Source organism: Rhagoletis pomonella, unplaced genomic scaffold (genome assembly GCF_013731165.1).
Source record: "Rhagoletis pomonella isolate Grant_MI unplaced genomic scaffold, Rhpom_1.0 Rhpom_scaffold_00007, whole genome shotgun sequence".
In the NCBI taxonomy this organism is placed as follows: Eukaryota; Metazoa; Arthropoda; class Insecta; order Diptera; family Tephritidae; genus Rhagoletis; species Rhagoletis pomonella.
This window is the reverse complement of record NW_023458561.1, coordinates 31,627,769-31,654,609: the sequence shown is the minus strand read 5'-3', so window position 1 is coordinate 31,654,609 and position 26,841 is coordinate 31,627,769. Positions and strand designations below refer to the sequence as shown.

Genomic DNA, 26,841 nt, shown 5'->3' with positions numbered 1-26,841 from the left:
CAAGAAGGGAATACAAATGTTTCTTCGTCTTAAATTGAGACGTTTAAATTGAAATTTTTTGCAAGTCGCTTTTTGGTTAATTGGATTATGGACTTCATTTTATTGATTCATTGCTTAAAGGCGACCCATTTCTTTTGCAAAAGAAGAAGCGGGCTATTTTTACACTCAGTAAAAGAGCCATTTTAACCCATAAACAAAAGAATGCGCACATGGCAGTATGATACTAATAGTATATACATACATACATACATATTTACCCCATATACAATCCTAATAGAATTTTGCTCTGGTTGGCTGGTTTAAGTGGATTGTCACCATGATAACCAACAATTTGCAAGTTTTGGTATTTTGATTCCCAAAGCCGTTTGACGGCTTTAATGAATTTGAGTTCATCATAAAAAAGAGACGCGGCTGCACTCTGAAATATTCGGAAAAATGCTTTTCCTAGTGTCTTTAGGGTTTGTACTGTCTCTTTCGATAACCACTCCTCGCCACTGCTACAAAACCTATTGTAGGTTGTTTATTTCCTCATTGCTAATAGAGCGCTGGTTTTTAGTGGATCATAAGACACCCAGAGCTGCTGGGTAATCAAATACGATCCTTTGCGGTTTGCCCCTGTCTAGCATTCGAATGATAAATTTCGTTAATTCTGCCTTCCAGAGAAAGGCTGCTATGTCCACCGCACAAGCGCACCTCGTTGGCTAGTTCGTCCGCTGTATGTTATGATATGCTTTCCGGGCTTACTGGGAACGAATTTGAAGTTAGATTTTAAAAATTGGAAATGACAAATCCGATACGACCGGCATACAAAATTCGCCTTTAGTCAGCCTACATAAAATGTAGTTTCCAAAGCCAACCAGGAGGAGGCTTCACTACGAATTTCGACTTCACTTTTTTTTTTTGGTATATTTTATTTTTTTTTATACTTATGGGTTTTCTGCCAATTATAAATGCAGACTCACTGTTTTGTTTTACTAATATTTTGATTTTTTTGTTTTTTATTGTATTCACATTTTTTTACGTATTACGAACTTAGGACTCGGTTTCTGTTTTTTGGTAGTTGTTTCCTTTCGTGTTTTATATATATATATATATTTTATTTTTTTTTACCATTTACGAATTTAGACTTCGCTTTTGTATTTTTTTTTTGTATTTTATTTGTTTTTCTTTATTTATTTTTTATTTTTTAAGCACTTTTTTAATTTTATTAAATTAAGGTGGTTGAATGTTTATCCCAAAAAAATTTCAATTTTAGTTTTAAAATAAAAAAAGACATAAAATTAAATTGTGGATGAATCACCGGTTGAGTTCATCATCTTGCAACTAATCCCAGCAACTCGGAAAATTAAAAAATTCAGAATTAATTATCTATAGGTGGTAATAAACACATATGTATGTATAAAGCAAAATTGAGCAAATCTATCTTAAAGTACATTAAATGTAGAATAGATTTTATGTTTTATATTTTGTGATGTGAGATGGTACACAAGTGCTAAACTACATACAACGAGCACAATTCATAAAAATTAAATCCTTACTCAGTAAATAATGTCGAATTATTTTAAGCAAAGGCTATTTTGAGTTAGGCTTTTATATATTTTTTATATTGCTGCAGCTTATTAATAAGAAACAAAAGGCAAAAGGAAAATATTTATTATTTTCTGGAAAGAAAAATTGAATTTTACTATACCACCAGAATAAAAACACAACCACCACACAATGACCACAATGTTGAGGCAATTGCTATAGTTTTTTTGCTAACTGGTACCTTAAATACTGCTTATTTTAAATATTAGTACAAAAAAATTTAAATTTTAATGTTGACTTTTGGCCGTTTTTGAATGCCTTCTGGCCCTCTATGCAATGTACTAAAAACCTAATAAGCGCCTTGAAATATGCAACATATCAAATTGGCTTCTACTAAACGCATTTATACCAGTTTAAGCAAACGACAGAAGAAGCAATTCAGAAAATTATGCTTTCTAAAGACTTATAGACGATAATATAAGTAAATTTTATGATTTTACAAAAAAAGGGCTTAGCCTTATCTTTTGAAAACTTCTTATCAGCGCAAAACTTCGAGTGCAAACATAAACACACAGACACATACTACAAAAACTATGTTTGCGATATTGGAAACTCTACTCTATTGGAATTTCACCACAGCACAAAAAAAAAAAAAAAAAAAAAATATAGAGATGTGGGGCTTAACCCCACAGCCAGCACGTGGGTACCTGGCTAAATTGATTGCATATTGCACGCGAATCACCGACTTTTCTTAACTTTCACTTTTGTATTGCAAGTTCGTGAGACTAGTTACTCCCCCTACTCGTTGTTTGTGCAACACTCGGCCGGTGTGCCGGTACTCACCACTCGAACATTTTACATATGTACATATATCTTGAGCATGGATGCAGATTAAAACAAAGATGAAAGTTGCGTGTGTGGTGGCGCAGCTATGTTGTTTGCTATTGTCAACATAGTCTGAATTTTGAGTTTAGTTCGTTGTAAGCCGCGTCGCGATGTAGTTGTGTTAAATAGACGCGAAGGTGGAAAATTAAACAAAAAAAAAATGAAGAAATAAATATATGAAGTGCTAAACGGTAAATTTTCAATTAGTTGGGAGCATATTCGTGCTCGTTGAAAATTGATTAATAAAAAAATAAATAAATAGTTTAATGTACTTGTACATACATATGTATGTCTTCACAAATTTTATGTGAAAAAAATGCCAACAAATTGTGAAAATATAGTGATTTTTAGGCCAGAGGAATAAGTTATAAAAGCCATTCAAGCTGATAATTATATTTAATTACTGGGCGCAAAAAATTGTGATGATTGCACAAAAAAAGTAACTCGATTAAATAAAAAAAAAAAAATGGTAGAATAATGGAGTAATATTTAAAAAAAAAATTTCTGCAAAATCCATAGTTATAGAAATAATTTATTGCAACTAATTTAAGTGCAGTGAAGATAAAAATTGTGTTTGTGTTGGATAAAACTTCCTGAAGAGTGCAGTGAGCGCAGAACTGTCTGAATATTGGCTGTGTAAGTAGTTAGAAAATAATTTTCTTGTTAATATTTGAAACGCTTATTCTTTTAAAAATTGTTTTATTGTGGGTTGCTGAGATAACTACCAAGGGCTTATGGAAAGTTACCCAGTCTTTAAAGGCTTTATTCAAAGTTTAAAGTAGCATATATTTATGCAAATGAAATATAAGCTTGAATATACCGTTGTATATACGCCCATTCTGCATTTATATACTTAAAATATATACCACACCTGAATAGTGATTTTTCGTGCGAAAATATTTAAATAAATACATTCGATGTCGATTTAGTTTATTGAGTGCCAGTTCTTTTTTACTTATAGTTTGGAAGGCAGTTTCTTTTAGTTGTTTTTTTTTTTTTGAGCATAGTGTACGAATTTGTCCACCTATAGATGTACTTTGTACTAGGGTTGGGAGTTATATCTGAGTTTTTTGACTGCTCGGATAATCCGAACATTTTAGTATACGATTATCTCTATAAAAACGCGAATATCCGGTTATTTCTGTATTAATAGGGTATTCTATTATTTACTTTGAATATCGATAGTTTCAGTGATTTTGAGGATAATTTTTGGAATAACCAAATTAATGAATATTAACCGAATATCCGGGTTTTAATTTTATGCAATTATAGAAAAATGTAAATAAAATGATTTGAAAAAAATTTTAAACTTGGTTTTTCCACGAAAAAATCAGATCTTTAGTAAGTCGTGGATACCAAAATAACATTTATTCGAAATCGGTGTTATAATGATTTTCGAACACTGAAGAAGAATTCAAACTATCTCCAAGTAATTTGAGCCATAACCGCTAAAGAAATGCAAACGCCAATGTTCTAATTGTTATGCTTTTTTTTATCAAAATTTCATTATATCTTCCAGCATCTGTAAATGTCCCGCAGGTATTTACAACTCACTCTAACAAAACCTGCATAATTTTTTATCGTTGATACAATTTTGAACTTGGGCAACTATTTCAATTGTAATATTACGATCAAAATATAAAAAAAAGCGAAAATTTCCTATACAAAATCTATGGAAAATATATTTCTCCACATTTTTCTATGTATTGTTTGGCAATTTTTTAAATCATCTCGCCGTAGGAAGTTTCTTCAGCGAGAGACAAACACAAAACGATCCTTTCTAGAGTTATGCTCGGGCTTATGTAGGCAACTTTGTTTTATGCATGCATATACATATTTAGAGATTTAAATTGTTAGATAGTTGGAGACCTCCTTCAAAATTATTACCCCTCGATAAGAGTACGTTCCAATACCTTTCGTTCACTAAACACGTTACAGTATTTTATTAAGATATATATGTATGTACAGTCAGTCAATAAAGTTTAGGTACAGCGAATTTTTTACAATACGGGCAAATTTTTAATAAATATTTTATTTTTCGCAAATTTTTTATAAAAATGTGGTTAATTCTACAACGAAAACCCCAAACATCAAAACTAAACAAAATTCTGCAAACTTTCATTCAAATATTGCACTTTTTACGTACGCTCTCTATAGAAAAGTTGAGTATGCAAATTTTAGCCCATTCAATTTTTGTAACAATAAATGAGGAAGCCAGAAATTCAGCGACACCTTCAACAAAAAACAATTCTTAAAAATCAATGGTAAGTCCTAGCTACCTCAAACTTGCATTTTATTATAATAAAATTAAATGGGCTAAAAATCTGCGTACTCAACTTTTTCTAAAGAGTGTAAATAAAAAGTGCAATAGTTGGGTGAAAACTTGCAGACTTTTCTTTAACTTTGCATAAGATTTGGAACTACGATTTTTGAGGATTTTGTTGTAGAATTGGCCATATAAAAAAAAAAAAACTGAAAAAAAAAATTTAAAAAATGCCTAAACTTTATTGACTAACTGTATGTATTTACATTATTAACATATTAGACAGGTTTTATGAAGAAAATCCAAACTTTAAGGGCTGTTTGCAGCACTCAAGGAAAACGAGAAATTCATATAAAGGAACGCAAAATTTCTTAAATCAGTTTGCAGCCTAGGTTATAAGGTCATATCGAGTGTATTGTGCGAAAAACTCAAGCCTAACGTCAATGAACTGATTGGGCCTTATCAGTGTGGCTTTAGAAACAAATCTCTTGCCTCAACTTCTATAATGAACGGCTCGATAACTTGGCAATTCTTCAGCATAACCGAGCTTTCGTATTACAATGTATTCTACCTTCGTTATGAATTCGAACTCCAGCCCATTCCCGGAGAAAATTTTTGTTAAGGAACTCTTATATGTCCTTTAGAATCGAAAAGGCTTCGCCGCCTTTGTTTCTCGTTTTCTACATTTCATCGCCAAAGTAAAGTGTTTTATAAATACACAAACACACAATTAACATTTTTAAATATTTGTTTTTGCTTTTGGTTATAAACATTTGTTTTACGCAGAATGAAACTATTAAAAGCAATGTCTATTAAACTTCAAATAGGAAGAGGTCATAAAAGCAAAGCAATCTGATTTATCTTTGCTTTTCGCGTTTGCCTTCAGAATACTTGAAAGTACGAGTATTATCGATATTTTTTTCAAATACGAGAACTGGCATTCTTCTTTAGAGTATTCTAAATGAGTACTGAAATGGATATTTCTCTAACAAGTTCTACCACTACATGTGCTAGGGAAAATGTTACTCATACGCCATGTACTACTACAAGTGTGTAGATAGTATGTTTGCCTTTTCTGCTCAATTTCATGAAAAAAAATCATTGTGCATTTTCAGACTACATTTACAGTTTCAAAGAAAAATTGCAAATGAAATTGGAAAAAGCACAAAGCTGTCTCTTCCGTAAAGTTTATTTGCTGTTGCTTACGTCTCTTTCGCGTTTAAGGCTCAATATATTCCACCGAGTGACCGTATGCAGTAAGCTAAAAAAAACCTGCACCGAGGACGTCGTTACAGGACGAGAAGTACACGAAATTGGTTACAAAGTGCAAATGAAAAATTGTAAGCAGATCGTTGAAGACTGACATCGCCCACCTGTAAATTGAAAATCATCATAAAATTTGTCATGCGTATATTTAGCTAACCTCTGATCCTATTATGATGTCCACGGTGCAATTTCTGTTTCTTCGTAGCACCTAAGTAGGCACCTCTAACTACTCAGCTACTACTAGATATTCCACATGTATGCCAAACGCCAATATTTCAATGTAATAAAATCACAAAATAGTTTTTGCTTAAAAGTTAAAACCAGAAAAAAATTGAAAGCTTTAAATTAATTGCGGTCGCAAATGTTTACTCGATGTAATAATATTGACATTTTTACGAGCTTGACATTTGAATTATTCATGAGCCAGACATACATACATATGGCCATATGTATATGTGTATCTACACAAAAACACAATAATCCAACTATATTTTAAGAGATGGGCATAAATTTGTGATGCTCGCCTATTATTTATGCAAATTAAATTTAACACACAAGCAGTTTACTTAAATGTATAGTCAGGAAGAATGCGAGAATACTAGTGAGAATTTCCAAATGTTAGTCAGAGTTATAAGAGATCCGACAGCCACACCGTGCAACCGTTTTTGAGTGAAGAACAGTCTCGCATAGTACATGTTTTTATTTTCAATTTCAAATTACCATATACCGATGAAAAAATTCTTAATTAAGAAAACAAAACTTAAGCTTTGATGTTTTTCCATTTTTCCTAACAAAAAATCGCTCTATAATAATACATATTGAAAAAAATAAAACTTTATCTCAAATCTCAGTTTTGAAATTCCTTTCTAAAAGTATTTCCAAAACAAAGTGTTCTTAAATCTCTTTCATCTGACATTGTGATACACATGTTCGAACAAATGGCAACCCTCCTAAATAAAGGTCAGGAATAAATCCCTTTTAAACTCATTTCGATTTATACCCATCTCTTAATAATTCATCCACCTTACTGAGTAATTTGAATGTAACTTTTTATACACGTGGCAACTCGCTTCAAACATTCAAAATGTTAAAAGTAAAGATTTCTTAATATTCTTTCATTTGTATACGGTATTTTTATATTTCATATACTTTTTGAATTAGTTAATTGAGTTAGACCTTTCAAACAGGTGGCAGCCCTCTTCAAAAGTATTTTCAAGCTTAATCATTGTTAACTCACCTTCGCCGGACATTGCGCTACATATTTTAATTAACTGATGAATTAAGTGGAATATTAATCTGCAGACATGTGGCAACCCCGCTAATAACAGTTCAGAAATAAAAATTTATCAAACCCCTTTGATTGATGTCTACCTATGTTTTAATAATTTATTTAACTTATAAAATAATTTGAATTTAACCTTCTAAACAGGTGGTAACCCTCTTCCAACACCTCAAAAATATTCTTAGCGTTCAAACTAAATATTTCTTAACACTCTTTCGTTTGACATCTGTACTTTGATATTTCGTATAACTTGTGCATAAGTAACCTAAATTCGAAATTTCAAGCAGGTGGCAACCCTCTTCAAAATATTTTCAAACTACTACTTTCTGAAACCCCATTCGTTTGGCACCCATATGGTGATACATATTTCTCCTATCTAATATGATTTTTTGAACAGGTGGCAACCCTCCTATAGCTGAGTTAAGAAACGAAGCTTTTGAAAATATTTCGATTGATACCCGCTTTGTAATGATTAATTAATTTTTTTAAACAATGTTAATGTAATTTTGTAAAATGTGCCAATTTTTTTCAAAAAGTAAACTCATTGCATATCTGCAGTTAAGGCATTTTAATTTGACGCCTCATTTTGGAAAATCGAACGAACGGTACAGATCTTTTATCCTGTACAAAAAATATCTTCGCGTATTATATATATAGATACCGTCAGTTTGTATACTTTTTTTCTGATATTTGAGGTACTTACTCGTCTTTGTGTATACATACATACGTAGTAAATTAAATACATACCTACATACATCGTGCTCGTCTCTAAATTGCAGAAACTAAAATACCAAATCCGTGTGACGGTCCATCGCCACATTTTCTTTTTGGATGCTATGCAACAGCCTATGCCTCTCTGCTTGCCTCACAGAAATGACTTGAAGCCACGGTCATGAATGGCGCCTTCAGCATAATTTTCAGTTTCCAGTTTTTTTTTTCTCGTGCTTCTGTCTTAAATTGTATTTTTCGGGTTTACTTTATGGCTTTTTAAGCTAAAAATCCTACCGCCATTAGCGTTTTACAGTTGATGTTGGTGAAAGATACGCTAGTGGGCAAGAGGGTGGTTGGTGGGCGGCAAGCATCTCAGGCAACGAGTGGACTCAGACAGCAAGTACGGTAATAAGTTACAGTTGGCTACGTTTTCGCTTCTATGCCAAGTCGTCATAAATTATACGCGTATTTTATGGCGTTGTGAGAGCACGGTGATAGCCAATTTTCCAGAGGTTGGCGTATGGAGCAGCAGAGATGAAGGAAATGGGCACAGAGATGAAGATATACACGAGAATTTATGATTAAAGAATGAAAAAGAAAAAATATATATAAAAGCATATAGCAAAAACAAATCGGTAGGAGTCGCAAGCGGAAGCGTTCACTGCGCAAAGTGGAATATGTGTTAAAGGATGGTCCAATATATTTTGTTTTCAATTAATTAAAGTCATACATGATCAGTTTAGCACGATGTCGCGTCACACAGTGTGGGATTTTCCAAAGCTAGCGGAACTTAGTTCAGTGATATAATGGAATATATTTTTCGTGCATCTTTTTTTTCGTATGTACAAGCATAATGCGGCTTAGAAACAACATACCCCCTGGAGAAGTCTGTTTACCGGGCTGAGCTGTTGAAAGCCGGCGGCGACGAGCTGGTAGGGAGCCTGTACCAATGATTGGAATGTGCTCAATCCACAAGAAGGGAGATCCCGCTTTTTGCGTAAATAAGCGGGCATTGCGTTTAAGATCCAAGCGACGATTCGGCGTGATATACTGATGCCCTTCATGAATAAACTGATTGAATCATATCAATGCGGCTTCAGACCTGGCAAATCCACCATTGACCAGATTTTCATAGGTCATCAAATTCTATATAAAACACTTGATCAACAAATGGACACACACTATCTTTTTATCGATTTTAAGGCCGCTTTTTTATAGCGCGAAGATAAGTTTCCTGTAAGATGCCATGCCTAAATTGTGGAAAATCGCAAAACCAAAACAAACATTCAGCCCAGTCAAAATTGCCGATTGTGACTAAACGAGGCCTTCGGCAATGTGAATTTTTCAATCTGATGCGGGAAAGTGTAGTAGTTGGAGCTGGCAATGTGAATCGCAGCCACAAAAATATACAGCAAAAACACGTTGCCCAGGCTGAGATTAATATTTTTTATGCTGACGGATTTTTGCACTTTTTTCTTGCGGACGCCAGTTTTGAAATCGCTTAACTTGTACTTTATTATACAAGAATTTAATGGGCTACAAAACTGCATACTGAAAAAAATTAAAAATTTGTAAATTTGTGATGTGCTCATTTTACTAAGCTTCGGTGTAAAAAAAATTCATAACTCAAATTATTGTAGAGTGCATCCCATAATACTATACTTAAATATTGCAAAATACTCACTATGTTTTTTTTTTTTAATTTTTTTTAAGATGGCATATTTAAATTTTTTGTATTAAAAAGTTTGTATGTGAAAAATTTTTCAAGAAAAAATTTCATTTTTTATTTTATGGCCTTATAACAAATAGCTATCACTTCTACCATTTTTTCAAATTATTGTTGCTTTTCCACAATAAATTTTCATTAAAAAAAACGGCCTCGAGCTCAATAAAAATTTTTGAATATAAGAAAAAATCTATCACATCTACCATTTTTTCAATTATTGTTGCTTTTCCACAATAAGTTTTCCATTAAAAACGGCCTCGAGCTCAATAAAAATTGTTGAATATAAGAAAAAAAATTTTAAAAATATTTATTTTCATAGAGAATATTGATGTTCTCGAGATATTTGGAAAACTATTAAATCGATTTGGTTTTGTTTTTGTGCTGTAAAGTTTTTAAAAATATATTAATCAAGCTCAAATTTCATATTTATTTATAATTTATGTTTGTACATCAACCTTAAAAATTTGAATCAAAACAAACACATTAAGTGTGAATCCCCTTCATTTGGGTATGGAAAGCCCCATAGATATTTATTTACGTTTCTTGTCCAAAAATTTGTTTTTCTCTGAGTTCTCTACGGGATTTTTTTAACCAAATTTTGACAGAAATATTGAAGTCATATGAGTAAATCTCACGAGTTGTTTTTTTAGTGTCACGATAAAGCATTTTTCTTGCATAGATATATTTTAATCAATAGAGTTCCAGAAACAAGTAAAATAAATAAATCAACTATTCGAACAATTTTAGCCTTAAAAAGTTTATTTAGGCGAAAAAGTGCCGAAATTACTAATTTTTTCATTGTCACTCGAAAAAATCATAATTATTTTTATTTTAAATAACTTTGGGAAGTTTTCAAATAGAATGTTCATATTCTAGGAAATGAACATTGGCACGAAGTGCAACATACCTCTGAAGTTTCAAGCGTGTGCCACCAAAATAAAAAAAATGGCAGCATGCAGAATATCTGTCGCAGCTATTTTATGAAAGTTGAGATCTGACGATTTTTTAGTTTTAATAATTTAAGATACTTCAAAATGCTAAATATTAACGGTGAAAATATTCTTGTTGCCAAAAAACAAACGAATCTAGTGTTATAAAACCAGTGTGTCACCAAATGAAGAACAAAATTAGATTGAGTAAAAGATTACTATGATTTGAGGAAATAAAATTCCATTTTTACAATTTTTATGGCACACTCGATTTTCTAAGATAAAAATGTGAGATTTGTTCATACACCTAATGCGCAATCTTTATGATCTCTGCTATAAAATAAATCATATTTGGATCACCCTTTATAATTTTATTATGTAGGCCAGTGTGTTTACGATAGGCAGTAATTTCGCCTTTCACCGGCAAATGCGATGGATTTCAAAATTTATTACAATTTTCAACAGCAGCAACAGAGCAACTTTATTGCTGGCATCCATTTACTTATTTAATTTTATTTGCAGGAAGATTAAATTGAACGTGAAGATAACATTTCCCAAAAAAAAAAAATAAAATTGCATTTGTTGTATTTTATATTTGTTTGTTTTGTTTTTTTTTCGTTGTTATTGTTTATCTTTTGTTAGAATTTTGCTACGTGAGAGGCCTTCATCTGAGTTAAGAGTTTGTTGATTTTTAATTTCCGATGCTTTCGGTCATTTAATTTTAAAATGCTTATGAATATTTATGTTGAATTGCAAAGCTCTACGCTCGTATTGTGTTATAAATAAAATGTTTGTGGAAAAATAAAGCATTAAAAGTAAGCTCCATTTGATGACGAAAAAAAAAATGTTTGCATTTAAAGCAACACCTGTCATTTGCATTTAATACGAATACGAGTATAAACTTTTCCAGTTGAAATATTGTAAAAATTACTTGCGAATTGCTCATTGCCTGCTACGCTCATCAGTTACACCACCTTCGTATGCTGCGCCAAAGGGCGAAAGTTTCGCATATTTTACCGAGCAGTTTCAAGCGAAAAAATTCATAGGTTCACGTTTTTGTATTTTTTGCGTGTTGTTTTTTTTCTTTGCAGTTACTATCTTGACTCGCACGCGTCCCCCATTTTCTTGTTTTGTGAACTTTATGAGGCGCCGTAAAATGCTTGCAGGTGGCAGCTCTCAAAAATAAAAATAAATAAAAAATGCTACTGCTGACACGGTTGAAAAAATTAAAAAAAAAAAAACGTGGCAAAGGGCGTGAGCTCAAAATAGGAATATAATGGAGAAAGTAAAAAAAAAAGTAATGGCAATGAAAAAGAAATGGCGCTGCATTTTGCCACCTATAGATAGTAGCGTTTGATATTGCGGCGCTTGACAGGATGGAGATGCTAATTTGATGAGAGCAGACGCGCCAGTGGCACCTTTGGCAAAGACAACAACAGCTGCAGCAACAGAGCGGGCAACGAGAAAAAGTAAACAGAAAAAGAAAAAAAAAAAAACATGCAACAGCTAAATAAAAGACTTCATTTTTATTTTTGTTTTTGTGTACTGCCTCATAGAGCAGGAAATTTATGAAGCGCGCCTTGTATTGGGTCAAATGAAAAGTGTCCGCGGATTTTTGGTTAAATTTTTGGAAAAAAAAAGTTTTTTTTTGTTGCAAATAAATTTTAATCAACTATAACACTGACTTAAGCAGGTTCATGCGATTTTCACATTTTCACAGTTACAGTGAGGTGTTGTTTGGAAAGGTATTATTGAGCTGCATTCATTCTCGATAAAAATTTCTAGACAACACCACTCTATGACTACCAAATGTGCAATTGTTCAAATCGTGTAAAACCTACTTTATAGTGAAAATTTGCTAGTTTAAAATTTTTAAATTAACATCTCTTCTACCAAAGTCCGAAAACATTTTTTTCTAGTTCTTATTTTGAAAAAATTTTAAAATAAAATTTTCTTTTTTCTAAACTTAAAACTAAGTGAATCGAACTCCACAACGTTGATGCAAAATTTTGGTATTTTTGGGACTTTTAAAATTTTCTGTGACCATCCTGGACTTATAAAATTGTACGCATCGCTGAAAAAAATGGTTTGGAATAATTGGAGTTTTTCGGAAGGGATTATTTTTTTTCTTCCTGCGTCCAAATATGGTTTCTCAAAGAAACGGACTTAGCATTCTCTGACTCTAAAGTAAAGTATGAACGTTATTAGACTGGATCAAAATTGGTTACCCTTGGAAACAGTGAAAAAAGCGCCAGTGAAAAGCGCAGCCTTCGAAATTAATATTCAGGGGTCGCTCACAGCGAATTTCTAATTTAAAGTTTTTTAAATTTTGAAATTTCAGCGGGTCGACGAGTAACTGTTACACAGTCTTTTTTAAAAATAGAAGGGTCCCTTAAAGACTTTGTGAAAAAAGTGTTTTATTGTTAATTTTCGACAGATTTTACTTTAATTTAATAAATAGGATTTACAATTTTAATTCTTATTGCATTTTTCAGCAGTGTAAACTTTTTAATTCTTTTTTTTTAGACTTTGCATAAAAAAGAAACAAAAACCAAAAAAAAAAAAAACAAAGACCGTATAAAGTTGGTCGAACGGTCCTAGTCACCGTCGGCTTCCGAGTCTATTCGATTTCTGATTTAGGTTATGAAGACATTTGTGGAGCAGTTCACGATCCTTGACCATGATCGTTTGCGTGGCTTCTCTTCATACTCAGCCTATTTTGTAATCGTCTGTAATGAATCGCTTCAAAAATATTTCGGTTTCCGTGGCTTTTTAGCAGCGTTTCACTAATTGTCGTCATGTAGCACCCAAAAATCGAGCTTCTTTAAATAGCCTCTTCTTTTTCGATGATTCAAAACTGACATATGATTATGGTTTAGTGGCTGCGCTAGCTCCTGAAAGCTTGCATGCCGGTCTTGCTCCACCATTTGCAATTTTTCATCGACTTTATCAGTGCATCTTTAACATTAAAATTTTCCGCAACGGAATCGCGCGAACCACTCCTGGGCGAGGCCTTTTATTCACAGCATTTCACAAAGTTTTCGACATGTTTCTGCAGGGTTTCCACATTTTTTATGCTGAAAAAGCATCGCATAGCGTATTTTGAAACTTTTGGTGTACTAGTTGCGCTCTGTTGAGAAGTAAATGCAAAAATTCTCACTTCTCGTACAATACTACAATAGCTCAGCGGGAAGACGGGTCCGATTCTAACATCGTTGGTCGCGAGTTCAAATCGCGGTGGAGACAGTTGTGATTTTCAGATTTAATAAATTTAAATTGAAGAGAAAATGATCCAGTTTTAATTAAATAAAATAAAAAAATTAAATAAAATGCAATCTGTAAAAGAACAGAATAAATTAAAAAATATCAAGAAATCGAATAATCACAATTTTTTTCATAAAAAAACTTATTGTAGCAGTTCTGTCCAAAATGGGAACAGTTCAGAAAAGAAAAAATATGCATTAATCTAGTTTTAAAATTTTTTCTCATAAAAAACTTATTGTCCCAGAACTGTCGAAAATAGCACCAGTTCAGAACTAGTTCGAAAGTTCTGCAGAGGTGGCAATTTCCATTTCGTAGGACATCGCCATGTAAAAAGAGACAGTTGAAAGCATTGCGTTGGGATAGATCGAGAACCAGTACCGCCTCTTAAAGAGCTAGTTCTGCGCTAGTTCTGAACTAGAGCGATTTACTGCAGGGACGCCAAACGCGTTGCTTTCTCATGCTTTGCCATTCTTCAAATATTATTTTTTTTTTACTAATAACTTTTATTAAATTACCATAATTTACGTTTCGGCTTCAAGGCAAAGGAAGCAGCTGCGTAACAGCAGCACTCTAGGCGATTTACGCCTTAAACTATGCTTTGATGAAAGTAGGAGGGTAAGAGAAAATTAAAAATAAGAAAATATACATACATATACATATGCATGTAGGTACATTTGTATAAAGAAAAAACTTTATTCTAAGTAAGTAAATGGTTTTGTTAGCGTTCTTTGTATTCTAATGTAATAATTCTTGCAAAGAAGGTAAAATAATTTTACTTTGCTCATGAGAAAAGTATTCTGCTTCTAAGCACAACCACATACATACATACATACATATTTAACATTTACGTATATAGATGCTTGCAAATGTTTTCATTTATGCAAAAAACTTTAATTTCTTTACTATGAATTTTTTTGTGTACCTTCTGAATGCTACATACAAGGTCAGAAAAGTTGAAGATGTCGGCCAAGTGGCGCAGCGTGGCACCTCATTCTGTCCGTTAGGTTTTTTGCTGCTGTCAGCCCTGTCAGTCTGTGGCGTTTATTTGGCTACTTGTCATGTTTGCTGTAGTAGATTGCCGCCTAGTTGTAATTTAATATTCACTCGGTTTTGTGAAACAATGCTTACGCACATAAAACATAAAACATACGTACAATGCATACAAACATAAATAATTCGGGGCTATAACGGATATTGGATGGAAATTGGCGCTAGCACTGATACCAGTAAGCCACAATGCAAAATATTAAATTTATCAGTTTATCAGAGATCATATTTGAGAGCACCATTATCTTACTGTAGAACATGAGTTTACAAAATTTTACTTTTGGAAATTTAAGCAAAACGCCGTTTTAGTTTTTCTTTACCACCATTGACTTTTTGGTTATTTTGAACATTTTGAAATTTTTGCGGTATTTATAGATATTTTTTCTGGGATATTGAGGAACTTTTTTCAGAACTCACGAAATCTGCAGCTTTGCAAGCATAGAGAGCTGATTTGATTCATGCAAGAAATCACCGAAACTTAATGGATTTTCTTAAATGTTTAACTAGATGTCTCTAGACGCTCGAATAGTCTCATAAGCTGAATTTGCAAGGCCCAGGTGTGTTATTCGAGGGATACGGGTTCGAGTCCTAAGGCTGCGGATTCTGTATTTTTTTTCTATCGTAATTTTTTTCTAATTCTTACCGACTTCAAAAAAAGAGGAGGTTATCAATTCGGCGGAATATTTTTTATTTGTCTTGCCTCATAGCTGTAGAGCACGTAAACCGATTTCTATAATTATATTTTTAAAAGAAAGGTGGTACCTCAGAGGTGGTCCCACACTAATTTGGTGTTGGTCCTATCATCATATATCATGAATGAATGGTTTTTGTGGTTTTGAAGAGGAATTTTTTTTCAATAAATTTCAGAAACGTATTTTAATTTGATTTTTTGTTATAATTGAATTTTTTACTTCTTTAGTTTAAGTTTCTTTCCATATATAAATTTTATTGTTTTAACCAAAAAACAATTATTTTTGAAAATTTCATTGAACTTTTTCGAAAATAATTTTTTTAATTTTTGTTTCTTTTCATGATATAATTTTCTTTTAATTTCAAGATTTGGTTGTTAAATTTTTTTTCCGTTAAATTTTTAGAAAAGTATTTTAATTTTGTTTTCTATTTTAATTGAAATGTTTATTTTTTTTTGGGATATTTCTTTCTATTTCGAGCGATTCACGGAACCTTTTGGTTTTAGCAATAAAGACTCGAAATTGTTCAAGTTAACGATTTATCCATATGGGTCATTCCATACAATATTTACACATCAATATTTGTTTTGGGGTGAAATGTATTTTTTTACATTCTTTATCGAAAAAAAGAAGATACCTATTTTTTATTTCGTCATGATATTTACTTTAGTATTAACTTTATGTACGCAGGAATGAAAAAACTCGTAACTTCTACAGTTTTGGTGTTTCCATTCTCAAATTTTTACAGCTTACTCCATAAAGTTTGCAACTAATCAGGTTGAAAAAAATAAAAATCAAACATGATGCAGTTAATAAAAAAATAATAAAAAAATGCGATTTTTTAATACAAATTTGTTTGTTTATTTTAATCTATCTCACACTCTAATGGAAAGCCGAGGAAATTGCTCACATTTTTATACCTTTACTAATTTTCTCCGACAAATAGTTTATTAACTGCAAACAATTGAAAAAGTATATTTGTGAATTCAAAATTTCGGGAATTTTTGTTTCCAGATTTTCGACTATCTCGGCGAAATAAAATAATAGGTGTCTTCTTTTTTTTCGATAAAGAATGTAAAAAAATATATTGAGATGTAACTATTGTATGGAATGACCCATATACCAAAAATTTATTGCGTATAAAACTTTAAGTTTATGCGTTCAAAGGTTTCGTGTGTGGTTTAATAGAAAACTGGATAAAAATCAGGCACCGTGTTTAGCGTAACAGTATTTTGGTTTGTTGGCAAATTTTTGGGTTCCTTACACTAAACTTCGTGTGACGCTTTGCAAACACATACATATGCGCTATTATGTCCACATGTATGCAGTTAATGACACATAAATATTCAAGCATGTTTGTTAATCAATTTTCAATGAAATAAAGTTTGCCTATGTGTAAAGGAAGGTACATAGTTATTTACATAAACGCTTGACTGCAGTTTATGTTCTATTAAATCGATTTAAGTCTTATCAAAATTTCTAACTACACTATTATATTTGTATATAAGGTGTTCGTTTGAAAAATAGCCTCTGAACTTTAATAGTAGTCTGCAATTTGTTACTACGAGTATGCATATTTATTTACTTTTAATAATAAATTTTGCAGCTATTGAGTTGAAGTACCTGCCTGGCCGTAAGAGAATATTAAGCATATTGTAGTATGTAAAGCTCCATGAACTTATGCTCTTACACATGAAAATAAACATCTACAAGGGTTGCAATTATTTATACCCCGACACTGAATTTCGGCTATATTTCAATTAATTTCAAATTTCAGCCTAATAGGTTGACTAATCTCACATAGTAAATATATGCACAACAGTATTAATTATTCGTAAATATGTACCTATTAGCTACAATTTGCTATTAAGGAGAAATATACATGTTTTCATAATATGTAAGTTAAAACATATTTATGAATGGAAACACGTATGATGTATGTATGTACGTCTGTGTATGAAGATGCATTTTAGCTCTCGACTTTAGACGAACATATTTCATCATTTTGAAATTTTGTATACTGGTGTCATTTAGTCCAGCCTTAAATATGGGATAGCTCTAGTCTCGAAAGTATTTATGGTAGAGGACTGGAATTTGGTACGGAGATATATAAAATCAATTTCGTACTCATGGCGGAGGGCTGCCACCTGTTTAGAAAATCAAATTTAACTTGAATTAAGGGAATTATTTATTTGAAATTTGCATTACATTATGGTCGAACAAATGCTTAAAATGATTGTAGTTTGAAAATAATAAAATTAAAATAACAAGATAAAAATAAAATATTATTCGCAAGATATGGAAAATTCAAAGCGAAAAATTGTTAGGAAACCATTAGTCTGAACATCTAGACTATTATTGAGGTGTTTTAAAATTAATTGAATTAATAAAATATGGATGTCAATCGAAATGCCTTTAAAAAAGCTTTCTTTCTAAACTACATTTCGGACAGTTGCCACCGGTTAAAAAATAAAATTTTTCTTGAGCCAAGGGAAATAGCTAATGTAAATATGCATAACAATATATGTACATAGGTGTCAGACGAAAGAGGTTTAATAAGGTTGCAGTTTGAAAATATTTTGAAGAGGGTTGCCACATTTTTGAAAAGTCGAATGCAATTAAATTATGTAAAATTGCCAAGAGCAAGACTGATTAGAAATTTTTAACTAGAACATGTAGAATTTTTTGACGTGCTTGAAGAAGGTTGCCACCTGTTTTGAAATTCAATTAAATTAAAATTATTTAATAAGTTGAATGATCTATTGCAATAAAGGTACCAATCGACATGGTTTTGAAAAGGCTTTATTTCTAAACTAGATGTAGCAGGATTGCCACCTGTTTAAAAACTCAATTTGGGAGTGGGAAATCTATTTATACATATTAAATAAAAATTAATATGGGATCTTTATTAGAACAATAGAAGCCAAATCAAAATTTTTTGTCTGTTTGTCAGTTTTACTGTGTGCAATAAATTTGCTAAATTTAATGAAATATTACAATATGGGCATCAAATTAAAGAGGTTTAGAAAGTATATTGTCGAAAATATTTTCAAAGTGGGTTGTTACATATTTGAAAAATTTAATTCAGTTAAATTGACAAAATAAGCTGAACGTTACAATATGGGTATAAAACGAAAGCATTTTAGAAATCTTTGATTTAGAAATATTCTAAACTGGCAAATACACTTCGAAGCAACTCGCAACTTTGACATTAAAATCATCTCTGGAGGGTACTATTGATTTTGAATTCGTCATGCGCATCCTGATGTCATAATAGAAATGGAGAGGCCTGCCGAGAGCGACCAAGGATCGAACCTTAGTCCTACGGAGTTGTAGTATGCAACCCCTATGTATGTATAGTACATATAAATCGCCAGATCCAATTGTTTCTTTTCTAATTCCGCTATGGTTGAAAAGGTTACTAACACCTTTAACCTGCTTTCTCTTAAAGATAATCGCAAACAAAAAGCTTTTGAAAAACAAACACTACTCATTCTCTGGCTTCTTAGTTATGTTAGTAAATTCTAAGGCCACTGCAAAGCTTATGCTAAAGCATAATTTAATATAGGCGGCAACTACAGTGCCAAGAAGAAAATTGAAAATAATAAATAAAAGAATATAATACCACAAAATTGTCGTGTCGTCAGCATGTCTCTGTAGTAGTTAGCTGACGGGGTTTGTACTAGGGTGTCCCATGAAAATATCAACATATAAAGTTTGTACGGGACACCCCTTTATATTGTGCTACGTACAAAATAAATATATTCACGAAAACTTTAAACAAAATTTTAGGTCGTTACCGGGGTTTGAAAAATTTAAGTTAAAAAAAAAAAACGCATAAATTCCATGAAATGTGGAATTTAACCAGCTATAACACAGCGCACTGACACTTATTCATAAATATAAATTCATCAACTCGCTGACTTATATCTGGGCAAAATCAAAATTTTGTAGAATTTTTGCTATTAAAAAAATAAAAACATAAATTTTTTTCAAAACCCTGGTAGCAACACTTAAATTTTGAAATTTTCTTGGCGGTTTTTATCTCGTATGTGCAGAAAAATAAAAGCGTGAGCTCAGTATTTTAAAAACCACCATAATAAGTATATTTATGTTCTATTATTTCACCCTTTTTTTAATTTTGTTTTATTTTTTCATCGCGGCACTTAAGTAGAGAGTATATGTTGCATTTCGTACGAGTATTCGTATTCGCAAATGCAAAATGAAAAACTTTCTTCCAACATTTTACTGAGTACTAAGTTTTTATTCTTCATTTATTTTTTAAGTAGTTTTATTTTCTTGAGCATCGTAGCATGGTATTTCGACACCTCTTTCCTATCAGTTGTTGTGACGCCTCGTACATTTTGTTGGTTAACGCGAAAATAGCGCAACTTGTTCATAATTTCGTAATCGCAACAAGCAAAGAAAAATTGCAAATCACGGTTTGTTTATTTCTGGTGAACGAGTGCTGACTTAAGCATAAAATAATATAGATATAAAACCACAGTGTCACGAAAACATAAATTTCGTTAAAACATACAAAGAAATTTAAAAAATTTTCTTTCTGGTAATTATTACTTTTAATTATAAGGAACTAAAAAAAAATTAAAGCCCACTATTTTCGAAACAGACGCCAGATCTTAATGCAAGCCATGGCTCAGTAATGGGGTTAATTCAGCACCCTCGCTCAAGTAACTCAACTTTGCAGAATCTTCCCAGTGAAGGTTATTATGGCGATCTATCCTAGGGCATTGAAAATAAATCCACATTGTCTCACTCAATATCATACCGATTTCGATTTCTGTTGAGTCTGCAGGTTCTCCGATGCTTCCTCAAGTCTATCTAAAGCTGAAGCTTTTGGCTGCCATATACTGTATTTTAAAGCTTGGCAAACAGATGTTTACATTACTAAAATTTTGCCAATGTAATGGAGCTCTTAATCTCAACATGAGACTACCCGAAATTTTGCTATTCAGACTTAACCTTAGAAAGTTTACTTCGGAAGTGAACTGAAGCCTTTTTACACTTTCTTGTCTTCCCAACTAGAAGTTACAAATGTGGGCACCAACGTTAAAAATGTTAAGTTCACAAAACAGGATAAACTCGCAAGCTAATTTGCCTTAGTGTTGCACACATTGTCAACATTTCGGTTGTCGCGTAGGTAGTAGAGATAAAGAGGATCATGCATAAAAAGTGAGCTTAAGCTCCGACTCAACTTTTGCTCTCAATTTCAAGAATTTGTACTGAGTCGAGTCTGAGATAAAGCTTAGTTGAAATGCATAGGACCATTGAGTCAAATGGAAAATATGCAAAAGCAACGAGAAAGTGTTGCCGCCCATTCTGGCCGCAGGGACTCAGGCTTGCATCTACAAGAGCCTAACAGTGGTAGTGTACCAGCTTGGTTCGTGCAAAGTGGGAGGACACTATAAGACAAGACTCGGTCTAACCTAATTTTTTTCAACAAATAATTTGGACCTCCGTAAGTCGACCAGTCCAAACACACGTTGTTGAAGCTTGATAAAATGTATCCTGATTTCTTTATCTCTCACTCTAGTTGAGACGCCGGTAGTTTCATGGACAAAACATTGGGATGGTTCTGTCGTTCGTCGACAGCAGCGGTTACTTGATTTGACGCATCACCGTTACGGTATGAGAGCACATTGTGATAGGCAGTGAGGGACGAGACTTTTACTTTTTCACCACCTACCAACAGATTGGCTGCTACTGCAAACCACGAAAGGTGTAAGCTTTTCGTGGATGTAAACTCCTTTCAAAAACGCAGTAGACAGGCTGATAGGTGTTTCAGAGGGTATTCTTCTGGTAGTTCTTCTTTTTTACGAGCCACTTCATTGCCACTCGGGTTACTTGCACCAGTGAGTTTGATTCGCCCTTGGAATGACTTACTTTTAAAATTTTTTACCCCGCATTGCATGGCGCTTGCTAAAAAGTTAACGACTTCTCAGTCTTTTCGGACATTTTGGAATTTTGATGGTTTTTTCGGGACTTTTTCGAAAAGTTTCATTTTTTTTTTTTGATTTCTCTGCATTCTTGGACATCGGTGGACAACGAAAGAAAGGAACCTGCTGCAGAAGTAGTACATTAACAGAAAAAAAAGGTTTTTGTTAAAAAATAAAATGAAACAAGGTTTTTTCGAGGTTTTCGGTAGTCGGTTGGAAAATTTTTGGATTTTTCGAAAATTTTCGGATATTTTTTCTATTCTTTGGAACTGTTTGCATTTTTTCTGATTTTTTTTTGGAATACTTCGGGCTTATTTATATTGAAGACCTCCTACCGTTTTTTTTTGTCACATTTTGGGATTTTGAGAAATTTTTTCCGCATTCTCTGATGATATTTAGGTTTTTTTTTGCAGGAATTTTTGTAGGACTGTTTTCTAGCGTTTCGTAGTGTAGACAATTTTTTCGAGCTATTTGGAAATTCTAGCTGACTGTTATTGTTGTATTTGCATAGTTTCGGAGATTTGTTAGGAATTTGGGGAAAATGAGGTGCCAAAGTACAATCAAAATTAACTCTTCTTGTCGGGAATGCAAAAAGTTTGCTGTTAAAAATATAAAGGTGCAATTTCATTTATTATTTGTAACTTCAAAAATAATCGATTTTATGTTGAAAGTATATTCCCGATCTTCAAGGGACTTCTGTGATGTTCTTGGCACTTTTGGGAATTTGTGAAATTTTTTACACACACTTCGAAATTTAATTTTATGATCATTTAAAAATTTTGAACTTATGCGAATACTTGTTTGGTTTTCAAATTTTTCGGAATGCGGTGGAGGTTTTCGAGACCTTTGGAGATTTGTCAGGAACTTGAGGAAAATGAGATTCAAAAGTATAATCAAATTTTAAATTTGCTTGCCGCGTATGCAAAATAAGACACAAACAAGTATGTACATATGTTAGGGCGGGTCAATTGATATGGGAGATTTTTTCGACTATCAGCGTATAGCCCAGAAGGATTCTACGTGTAATTCTAAGTAAATTTTCCGAAGAAACCATGGGTTCAAAATCATTTTAGAGTTTGCCAAATTGCGAAAATACCTTTCTTAGCGTTTCACTGCAGTGCCGTAAAGAAGTGCTTAACTTTTGCATAAAAACATACTATAAGAGGTTTTTTGATATGAGGAATTCATTTTTGCACTCATCTTTTTCTTAAAACTTCCGTCAGAGGTAGAAAAAGTGACAAACTTTTACATTTTATTCTTAACCTATTTTCGCAATTTGGCAAACTTCAAAATGATTTTAGGCCCCTGGTTTCTTCGACCAATTTGCTTAGAATTACACGTAGAATCCTATTATGTTATACGCGCATAACAAAAAAAAAAAACAAAAATGACCCACCCTAATGCATGTATAGGAAAAATACCCCTTATTTTCAGCGAAAAAGAAATATTTTATCTTTTATTTTGAACTTAATAAATAACCGGGGTTTGTTGCAAAAAAATAACAAAGGGAAATTATTTTTCAGTTTTTTTTTTTGTATTTTTAATTATAAAAAGCAAGTTTTGAAGTAGTAAAAAAACCCAAAAATAAATAGTCGCACGAAATTTTTTCAGCGCACTTTGACCACATTCGCCACATTGTGCGTGATGAGCACGCGTTTTGCTAAGCTTAAGCTTACGCGCGCACGCAAGCACACAGCCTCAATGACTGGGCGATGAAAGTCAACAATGGCGGCGAATAGTCACATAATAAAGAAAAACATGATTAAGCAAAAATATACATATAAAGTTGTTGTGAATGCGAAAGGGGAATAATCCTATTCGCTAAGCCATACAAAAATCACACAAACTACAAGAAAAAGCAGTTCTAAGAAAGTAAGCTTCCAGTGAAGAATGTAAGAGTGTTTGTATGTACTATACATATACATACAATAGTGAGTTCGCGAAATTCATTTGCAAACAAATTGTTTTTGCTTCATTCGCGTATTCAGCAGCCAAAGAAATGCGAGGAACTGAAAATATCTTCCCAACTAATAGCCACAAGCGCTTGAAATGGAAATTTGCCAGAAGAATGAGCACACAAATATGTAGCATACTTTGAAGAGATGAATGAAATTCCATAAAAAATAAAAAATAAAATGTTTTAATATTGTTTTGAGCTTTGTACCACGATTATGTTTCTTAGGAAAAATGGAAAAAGGAACCAAAACTAAGCGGTAGAAGTTATAACAGCTATTTCGGAGTTCGCCACAACCCCTTATCATACTTATTTTTTTCCAGGCTTCTAAAATGTTTTTATTGCGTGGAGTACGAATTAAAAAAAAAACAGGCTAAAACCAAGACAAACCACGAGCAATGACTACAGTTTCAGCTACACGGACTCGCTATCTTACTTGACAAACGGTGCGTACGATCAAATGCTGCTGACCACACCCGGGCGTATGAGTAATCTTGCCTCAGAATAAATAAATACCCGCACATTATTGGCTTGGGGTAGTTGGAGCGCTATAAGCCAGTATGAACAAACAGAATTGGGCATATCAAAATGAAAGAAGCGTACAAATTATTTGCAATGAGCCACAAGTAGCATTAAAGGCTTAAGAAGCTATGCGCGTTTGGGTTAGCTGGCGCCTGATGAATAGTTAGACGCCACGACAATGATACGATTTGACACGTATGTACATATACATATGCACCTACAAGCGTACAAATTGAATGACAATAGGCTGACAGGCAACTGTAATACTTCTCGACATTTTCATCCATTTGCAGAGAATAAATCGAATAGCATAAGATAGTAGAATAGCAATTAGAAGCTAATTATGCGCCAAATTACAGTGCAAGTGACTTAGTAATGAATTCAATTTATGTGACTTGTGAACAGCAAGAATAACAATGGCTGACATTTGCTTGCATATCAAAGTAGCAAGTGCCTCTACCGATACCAACGTATGTATGTGTAGTTAGTGATGTTCCGATACCAGTACTTAGCAGCATATACTCGAGTACCTCTACAAAGTACCGAGTATTTTTTGTACAAGTACTTCATGGGTGTCGAGTACAAAGTGCAAATATTTACTGGTTTGCCGAATTTGTGAAAATCAACTGAAAAAAGTTCTGTGCTGTTAGTTTTGAAAAAAAAAAAAACAAAAACATTCAAGATGAGTCCCACTCGATTTTTCGAGGGTTAACACTAAAAGAGCACACACGAAAGTGGAGAATAAAAGTCGAATTAGAGGAGGATGTGGAGCCAGCCTATGATTTGCAGAAGCACCGTCCAGAATTCGTTTTGAAACAGAAGAACCAAACACAAGTAAATGATGAGCTTTCTCTTTACTTAACGTCTCTTGTTTCAGCACTTTCAAGTAACCACATTTCAAAATACTCTGGACTGACGATCCATGGTCCGGCTCGAAGGACCATAAATAACTCAGAGAGAGGGGAGACCAGTATGTTTGCATGTATGTATTCATATAAAAAAAAAATATATATATATATATATACATATATATATTAATTGGATCAGAAAGTAGTGGGTAGGGACTGTGGCCAATGGTAATCACCTATTACCACCTCCACCGAGCATCATCCTTTGAACTGCCATCAAACCTCAGAAACCTCAGAAAGTGAAGAAGTGCATGTGCAAAAATTTCATAAGTTTAATGAAGGAAATTTTTGCAAATGCCGCAGTACATAGCATGCATTTACGCGCCTGATGTTAGTACTCGCGATTAAAAAAGGGGAAATAAAAAGGCATTTTCAGCTTTCCATAAGCCTTTCTCCGCTGTATGTTATTATATTGTATACGATATTTGAACTAAAATTTCTCTTCTGAGTACTTTCGAGTACAAGTAGAATCGAGTATTTCAAACCGATACTTTGAGTAGCATCGAGTTTTCTCTTCAATACTTTTAATGAGTACAGGCAGCGAGTACGTGGCGGTATCGGACGAACACTATGTGTAGTATGTATGTATTGATTGAATGGCGCAAAAATCCAATTAATAGCAAAATTTTTAAGTATCTCCGTGACAGCCAACTCAACTAAGTAAGCACTTATGTACTTAGCTGCGCCAGGGCGTTGACTTGAGTTATGCTAAACATTTGTCGAACAGTTTGACAACACACTTGGGCATCGAGTAAACGTTTAGCTCTTCTATATCTCTGACATACAAATGCATGTATGTGTGTGTGTGTGTATGTGCGCGTGCCTTAATTTATTAAGTCTTCTTCATGCACTCAATGAAATTGCCACTTCAACATGAAATTCTTTTGCGCATTCTTAAGCAATGGCAGGGCGGTTGAAAGTTGGCAAAAAAAAAAAACAAAAAGCCAAAACAAAAAAACCAACAACAAAAAAGCACATTCAAGCAAATATTTTGAAAACTTCGCACAGCATTTAATTAATTAATTAGCTTTGTTGCTTCTGTTTTACCCTTTCACAGCATTGGCTTACGCTTTTTTGCTTACTTCCTTCTTCTAGCGAAGCGCTCTATTTTTATTGGCTTGGCATTTGATGTCTTTTGGTGAGCTCTTTCACACTTTTCATTTGAGTTTGGTATGGAACGTGTGTCAAGTATTAGCTTTTGTGTATGCATGTGTGTGTGTGTGTGTGTTACTTTTTAAACTCATTTACATGCTTCATTTCCTAGCACCTAACTAATTGCATTTGCACAGAGTGGAGTGAAATGGAGCTGTATAGCTGTATATTGACAGATATTTGCATACTGAATTGGTATGTAAGTAGATCATTAGCACATATCTAGTTACACATTTGCAATATATGTATGCAGGCTTTTCGATTAGAGTGCTCATAACGCTATATAGGAAAAATTTTAAAGTGGAAAATTCAAAATTCTTCGCATGGACAAAAATTAGGTTGCGAATGAAAATAAGCATTAAAGTTTTTAAAACGCGATTCAGTAATTCCGCATTGAGGATTGTTTTTGAATTTATTTTTTATTTTTTGAAGACATGCCGAGGGCGAAATATAGTAAAAGTACACAAAAACATGCTTATTTCTTCTCTATATTTTATTTAATCGCAATATTATACATAATGAATCACTATCTATATGCGGGTTGATTTTTTTCTTAATATCTATTCATAATGTTTTTCGAGCTGATTTTTTTTTGTTATTTTTCTATAAAAAGACCATCCAAACATTAATCAAAACCATATTAATCACAGTTTCAGACTTTATAAATATTCAGGGAAAATTCAACCAATTTTCATCAAAATTTAAATTTTTTCTTCTGAATTTTTGGAACATTTTGGGAATGCAGTTTTATAGCCCATA

At 32.8% G+C, this 26,841-nt stretch overlaps 1 protein-coding gene across 1 annotated transcript in view; it reads left to right on the top strand.

Annotated features, from left to right (window-relative positions):
- The first annotated feature begins 2,949 nt into the window (after positions 1 to 2,949).
- Positions 2,950 to 26,841, top strand: part of LOC118743783 — an 88,312-nt gene continuing 64,420 nt past the window's right edge. Inside the window, exon 1 of the mRNA XM_036476547.1 lies at positions 2,950 to 3,048. The gene's annotated coding sequence lies outside the window, so the exon portion shown is untranslated. The remainder of the gene's footprint in view (positions 3,049 to 26,841) is intronic.